This window comes from Adiantum capillus-veneris, chromosome 8 (genome assembly GCF_014529385.1).
Source record: "Adiantum capillus-veneris isolate H3 chromosome 8, ASM1452938v2, whole genome shotgun sequence".
Taxonomy (NCBI): domain Eukaryota; kingdom Viridiplantae; phylum Streptophyta; class Polypodiopsida; order Polypodiales; family Pteridaceae; genus Adiantum; species Adiantum capillus-veneris.
Genome location: NC_140938.1, coordinates 119,791,615 through 119,798,514, shown reverse-complemented (window position 1 = coordinate 119,798,514; position 6,900 = coordinate 119,791,615). Strand labels below are relative to the sequence as shown.

Here is a 6,900-nt window from a genome sequence, read left to right as displayed (position 1 = left end):
AGCAAAGACACTAGATGGGTAGGAAAACACGAGAGAGAGAGAGAGAGAGAGAGAGTATATACAAAGTAATATGCCACCTACGGGCCATTTCTTCCCAAAGAGCAAAAACCGTAGTAGTTGGTCGATATTGATGGGTTCTTATACACTGGCAGAGAGTAGATGCAATGCATGGGAAATGACTCCTCTTTGTGGAAGCAAACAATTTCTTAGAGAAGAGCAACACATATGCTACATACATGAGCATGCAAATGGTGGAGAGTAGATGCAACGTAGGGGAAGGGACTCCTCCTCTTTCTGAAAGAAAGCAAACGCTGGAGAAGAGTGGCACCGATGCTACATACATGAGCATGCTAATGGCTATTGTAACTGCTCATATAAGCTACCAATTAGGGTGAGACACATGTGGAGCTTGCCATAGATAGACAGAGAGAAAGGATGCCATCGTCTACGAGTAAGAGAGAAATGCAACATCTCTCTCGCTCTCTCTCTCTCTCTCTAAATGCAGGGCTTATGTACTATGGTGTTGGCATGCCTAAGCCCCACCGAAGGTGGTGGTGCTTGCCAAAGCCTTACCGTTGTACTTCAGTAGCTTCATGTCCGGGATGTCATCTCTTGACATGCATTGACTACAAGATATGCCTAACCTGGGTAGGAGGGCCAAGGACCTTGGGGTTGTTTTCGGTGGATATGACATTATGCTTGAAATTGCCTTGATCAACATGTATCCCAAATGTGGTTGACTTTATTAAGCACGAAAGGTGCTTGAGGTGCTCCATGTCCAGGATGTCCTCTCTTGGAATGCACTAATTGCAAGATATCCCCAACTTGGGCATGACCAAGGGTATTTGGGCGTTTTTCGGTAGATGCTAAGTGATGGTGTCTATCTAGATAGTGTAAATAGTGTTGGCATGCCTAAGGTAAGAAAATCTACCGGCAGTGTCGCTGCCGAAGGTGGCGCTATTGTACTAGTGAAGATAATTTTGTAACGCATTTCTAAGGGCGGATCCACATGCGGGGGTTTTACTCCCGGCTTGTTTGCGTTAGCAACAGTGCTTCCCTTGCTCAACTTTGCCAATTTCGACAGAGTTGGAAGACGATGAGAGGGCCCAGGCTTTGGAGTCAGCTATAGGACACACTTGCTGATGTGAGCTCTATCGCAGCCATGGATGTGTGCGAATCCATTCTAATTTCTGGACGGTTTGCAAAGTTTGGTCGAAAGAAGTTGATGAATCGAACACAAGATGTCCAACTTAAAAGACAGACGAACAAAGAGAAGAGCAATCGAGAAGACTTAAGACGTTAACGAAATCAACTCTCTCTCTCTCTCACACACACACACACACTCACACGCTCTCTCACTCTAGATTATGCACAACTCAATTCTCGTCGGATAGATCTTTGAGGTCTCTTGGGATAGTTTCGTACGACGTTAAAATTCTCTTCTTCTTCTTCTTCCAAAGAGATGTATCCGACGAGCCTTGTAGAAATGCACCTTCCCTTCCTTGTATTATTGCACAAGGGACTTAGTTGCAGTAATTGGAGGGACTCACCACAGCAATTGATCTCTTGTGATTTCATGCTATTTTCCTCACCACAGCAAATGCTATTTCATGCTACTTTCCTCACCTGTACTGCTGCGCGCTGAAATTCTCTTCAAGAGCTCAAATGCGGACACAAACTCAAGCCGGGGCGGTACTGCAAGCTCAAACAATATTCGGGGCGGTACTGCTGCAAACTCAAGCCGGCGCGGTACTGCTGCAAGCTCAAACAATATTCTTCACTGGATCTGAAAGTTTAATATATCATAATGTTCTTTTGAGGTCAAAAGCTCTTCAAAACATCATTCCTTGCCCTCTCTCGCATTCCTCTTTGAATCAGAGTGGAAAACTCAGAAGGAAGAAGGAAGAAGTTCACCATGAGTATACAAATAAAATTCTTTTCATCATATTAGCTAACTAATACACAAATGTGGCAAAGATGAATGGCATGTACATGCTGCAGACGTGACTGTCCGTGCGTTCAAGCAAGTTGCTAAAGATCTTCAAAAATTATGGGCATTCCAAATTGCGGTCTTGTAGTAATAACCCTAGTGGGGGCATGCACATAGTAAGGAGATAAGCGGAAACGATATTGTTGCAGAATAGTTGAGAGCACCATCTTGGCCTCAATAGTGGCAAATACCTGGCCTATACAATTCCGTGGCCCGAATGAGAATGGCAAAAAAGCCCCAGGCACTTTGCAGGCTTTTGCAATTCCCTCTTCAAAACGCTCAGGACGAAACTCGTCCGCATCTGCACCCCAATACCGCTCATCATGGTGCCATGCTATGATTGGCACTAAAATCTTGTGCCTGCTGGAATTAATGTCTCCCCGAACTTCATGTCGTTTTCTGCCTTCCTGAGAATTAGACTAGCTGGAGGGTATAACCGTAGCGACTCATTGATGACCATACCAACCTGCAAAATCAGCAACTTGACTTAGATCTTTCGCGTAGACGAGCTTAAACCACACTCTTCACTGGACTCTACCATGCATACAAAAATCATCAAGTGGATTGCAACTTACAAGCTTCAAATGGTTCAATGAGTCCGCTGTTGGCAGATCTGTCCTTCCACAAACCTCAAAAACCTCCTCTCGTAGTCGTTCTTGCCACTCTGGATGGTTTGCCAGCAGCAGAAACATGAACGTCAGGAGCGAAGGTGTTGTCTCATGCCCAGCAAAGAAGAAAGTTTTGCACTCATCAATGAGCTCATCTAGCCCCATGGTCAAATTCTTTTGATTCCCATGCAGCTCCCCTTTGTTGGCTGCTAACATTAGGCCCAACAAATCATTACCGTAACCGTCAGTGCGCAGCCTGTCTCCCGATTTCATACGCTTTTGAATGATTTGGCCCAGCACATCATGGATTCCATATTTTAGGCTGTTGCGATACCGATTTTGTGAAGTGGGTAATAACCTGCACCATCAATGCATGCATCCACACAGAGTGAAAATCGAGTTGAGAAATTGAACATTCTTAATGCACAGAGTAATTAGATGCTCATCTCACCGCGAGCCCGGGATATAAACAACTGTATTCATCTTAGAAATCAGTTCTTGCTGCTTGTGCGGCATTTCAAACACTAACTTGCCTTCTGCAAAACTGCTCCCAAATGCTGTGTGCGAAATGATGTCCGCTGTCAGATTTCTGAACTCTTCGGCAACATCAATGGCGTCTTTTCTTTCCACACGGGAACCCCATGTCTTCCTCATCTCAACTGTCAATCCCCCCATTGTGGGAGCCATGGCCTACACTTGAAGAAAAATCCATTTCAAGACTATTATTCAAGAGTGTTGTGTGTGAGAGAAAAAACCCATATCAAGTGTTGGACTATCATTCAAGAGTAGCACACAAATTTATTCGAATGTGAATGCATGTATGTACATGTAGAGAGAGAGAGAGAGAGAGAGAGAGAGAGAGTCCCTAGGTTGCATATGCTTTCAAGTTGATGTGATAAATTTCACAGTGCAAAGGGCTACCTTCAATTTGTCAAGGAAAAAGGCAGGGTTCAAGCTGCGCCGGTGTTGAGCCCATCTCTCGCCATCTAATGAAACAAGACCATCTCCAACCAAGTCTTTGGTATCAGGCCTACCACCAGGCTTTTTGAAATGTCCAGATTTGGTTGACAGCAGTTCCTTGCCTGCTCTGGCTCTTTAAGAACATATCGAGGTTGAAGGCCAAACCAGTAAGTAAAATGCTCACCTGCAAACATTTGTGACAGACAACTATGAATGCAAAGTATATGTGCCACAGCTTCAGCATGTTGCTTTACATTAAATTTAAGGAGTTGCACAAATTGCACATGCATTAGGAGATTTCGGAGGTCTTTTGGAGGGCCTTTTGGTAGAGAGAGGAAAATAAGCTCCTCCAATGAGAGAAGAGCTTACGTTACGTAGAAAAATAGATTGATATTAACAAAAATATAAAAGGTGTCTCTCTCCTCATTTAATAATCTAGTGGTCCTTGAAGACGAGCACTCTCTTTTATTTAATGCGAGCACCTTTTTCAGAAGGTAGATGCGGTGCATTTGATACGGGATACGTCATCATTAGAACTCAAAAAGTCACAAAACTATCAAGTGGTGGAAGATTTTGAAACTTTTGATACTGCCAATGCGTCCGGAACACACATATCTCGTAGAAATGAATGTCCAATTGCCTCGCTTAAACATCCAAAGAGGCCAAAAATGTCAAACACCCCTAAAAGAACATTTTACTAATGGCGCGCAATGGGCATTTCAAAATTTTGGAATGCCTCTTCGCGCGCCGTTAGTAAAAGACCCTTTTTCTCTCTTTTTAGGGAGCTTTTTGAGAGGAAAATGTCCAAAAACCTCTAAAAAGGGGCTTTTTGAAAAGATAAGTGTCCAAAAATCACTAAAAAGAGCTTAGTACTAACGGCGCGCGGGGGGGCATTCCAAAATTTTGGAATGCCTCCTCGCGCGCCGTTAGTAAAAAGGCCCTTTGTTCCTCTTTTTAGGGAGCTTTTTGAGAGGAAAATGTTCAAAAACCTCTAAAAAGGGGCTTTTTGGAAAGATAAGTGTCCAAAAATCACTAAAAAAAGCTTTGTACTAACGGCGCGCGAGGGGGCATTCCAAAATTTTGAAATGCCTCTTCGCGCGCCGTTAGTAAAAAGGCCCTTTTTTCTTTTTTTTAGGGAGCTTTTTGAGAGGAAAATGTCCAAAAACCTCTAAAAAGGGGCTTTTTGGAAAGATAAGTGTCTAAAAACCCCGAAAAATGGGCTTTGTACTAACGGCGCGCAGAGGGGCATTCTAAAATTTTAGAATGCCTTCTCGCGCGCCTTTAGTAAAAAGCCCATTTTTGGGGGTTTTTTGACATTTTTTGCCTCTCCGGATGTCGGAATGAGACAAGTAGACATTTGTTTTTAAGGTATTTTGGCATTCTGGATGCATTGGTGGTGTCAAAACACTCAAAATCTATCACTATTTTACAGTTTGTGACTTTTCAACTTTCAGTGATGACGTAAGCTGCATTGAATGCGCCGCACCTGCCTCCTGAAAAAGACGCTAGCATTAAATAAAAAAGTGACCGTTTTCAAGGACGATTGGGAATATAAATTTACTTTTCAGAGTGTCTGGTTGTCCTTTTGGATGTACTCACAGGTGCAAATGCATTTTAAAAAAGTTTCTAGAGAGAGAAATACAATTTCTTACAAGGCCCTCCAAATGACCTCCGAAATTTTCTAATGACACCCAAGTCGACCTCTCTGACATCGCCAGAACAAAGAACAACATTTGAGAAAGCTTACCATAAGTTTTCCGCCACTCGTACACGTCCGGCATGATGCGAGGGGCAACAGCATGACTAATTTCGGACATGGGTTGGGAGCGGGCCTTTGCGAAGATAGCGGCGAAGTCTTGCAGATTGCCATTAAGGAAGGCGCGACGTGGTAAGCACTTCACACCCTGTGCTTCGAAGATCCTCCGGGGACGCCATGCACGCAGCTCTTGCAAGAAGAGGCTGTGGAGGGCATAGACCAAAGGACCGCCCAGCAGCACCACCAGCACGACAATTGCCACCTCTGTGTAGAGCTGTCGGGGAAGGGCGAATGCCCTCATTGTCGTAATCACCAGCACTACTACTGACAAGCAGCACAACCAGCTCTCTCTCTCTCTCTCTCTCTCTCTCTCTCTCTCTCTCTCTCTCTCCCTCTCTCTCTGTGTGTGTGTTTGTTTGTGGCGACCTCTTTCGCCAGCAGATGTACACACGTTCTCTCTCTAGAGTGCACTCTCTCTCTCTCTCTCTCTCTCTCTCTCTCTCTCTCTCTCTCTCTCTCTCTCTCTCTCTCTCTCTCTCTCTCTGCCCCCAGGATAACAATCTGTTATATAGTGCCATCATCCATGCTCCCCCTTCCCCCACGCAAAGCGGACACGAGTTAAGAATCATTTTCATTCAGACCGAGAGTGCCCCTCAGGACTAAATAACACATAGTATTAATTAGGGGGGGTAAGGGGATCGAGGGCAGAGAAGTGCGCGCACGAAAATCGGAGAGGTTGCAGTCGTAGATGGGCACTTAAAAACTAAACCCGGCCGCAGATTAAACCCGGGCAACGCTTATATTGTAAATATTAAACCCCAAAAACCCGGGCCATGGATACAACATGTGCGCGCGGGTGGGATGGTTACCCCATGCATCACAATCTGGGCGACGAGGCTCTGGGTTCAAATCGAGTCGCCGCCCGGGTTCTTTTTCGCGTTGACTTGCCGCGCGTCCGGGTTTAATCTGCCTTGAGCTCCCCGCATCCACTTCCGCGCCGTCGATCCCCCTACCCCCCCCTCTTTAATGTTATGTGTCACTTAGTGTCGTGGGAGAGAGCCTGAGCCACACTGACTCTCTTCGAGCTTGACTTCTAGAAGCTTTTGTGCAAGATGAGCAATGAGTGTGTCCAGATTCTGTTCACACGTCACACGTGACACTAATAGCAATGGTAGTTCAGCATCTTTTTGGTTATGAGTTTGATTTAGTATTGAACGCTCTAGACCAAGAGTGTCGCTGCGGGTTTGCGAAAGGTTAGTCCTTTTTGGGACTATTGGTCTAGAGGGTTCGACACTAAATCAAACTCATAGCCAAAGTGAGGGTTCGATCGCAGCAAGCCAGTTGAACGAGTGAGTGCTGTAGCCAAAGTAGCCAAGCGTTCGCGGGTGCGGAAGGTAAATACCCCATAAAGGACTAACCTTTGGCAAACCCGCAGTGACACTCTTGGTCTAGAGCGTTCGATACTAAATCAAACTCATAACCACAGCATCTTTTTACTAGGGCTGAGTTGCACCAAGTGCTAGCAAGGGCAAGAGGAGCATTAGAAAAAAAAACCTAGGGTCTATTGTATTTTAACCGGCTGAAAT

General features: G+C 45.0%; 1 pseudogene across 1 annotated transcript; it reads right to left on the bottom strand.

Moving 5' to 3' along the window:
* Positions 1-2,010: 2,010 nt before the first annotated feature.
* On the bottom strand, positions 2,011-5,698 carry LOC147452853 (cytochrome P450 734A6-like; annotated as a pseudogene). Its single transcript, XR_015189006.1, has 5 exons — positions 5,306-5,698; positions 3,520-3,742; positions 3,050-3,288; positions 2,566-2,956; positions 2,011-2,456 (listed from the first exon to the last, which is right to left on the bottom strand). The product of XR_015189006.1 is annotated as a cytochrome P450 734A6-like (transcript).
* Positions 5,699-6,900: the final 1,202 nt, after the last annotated feature.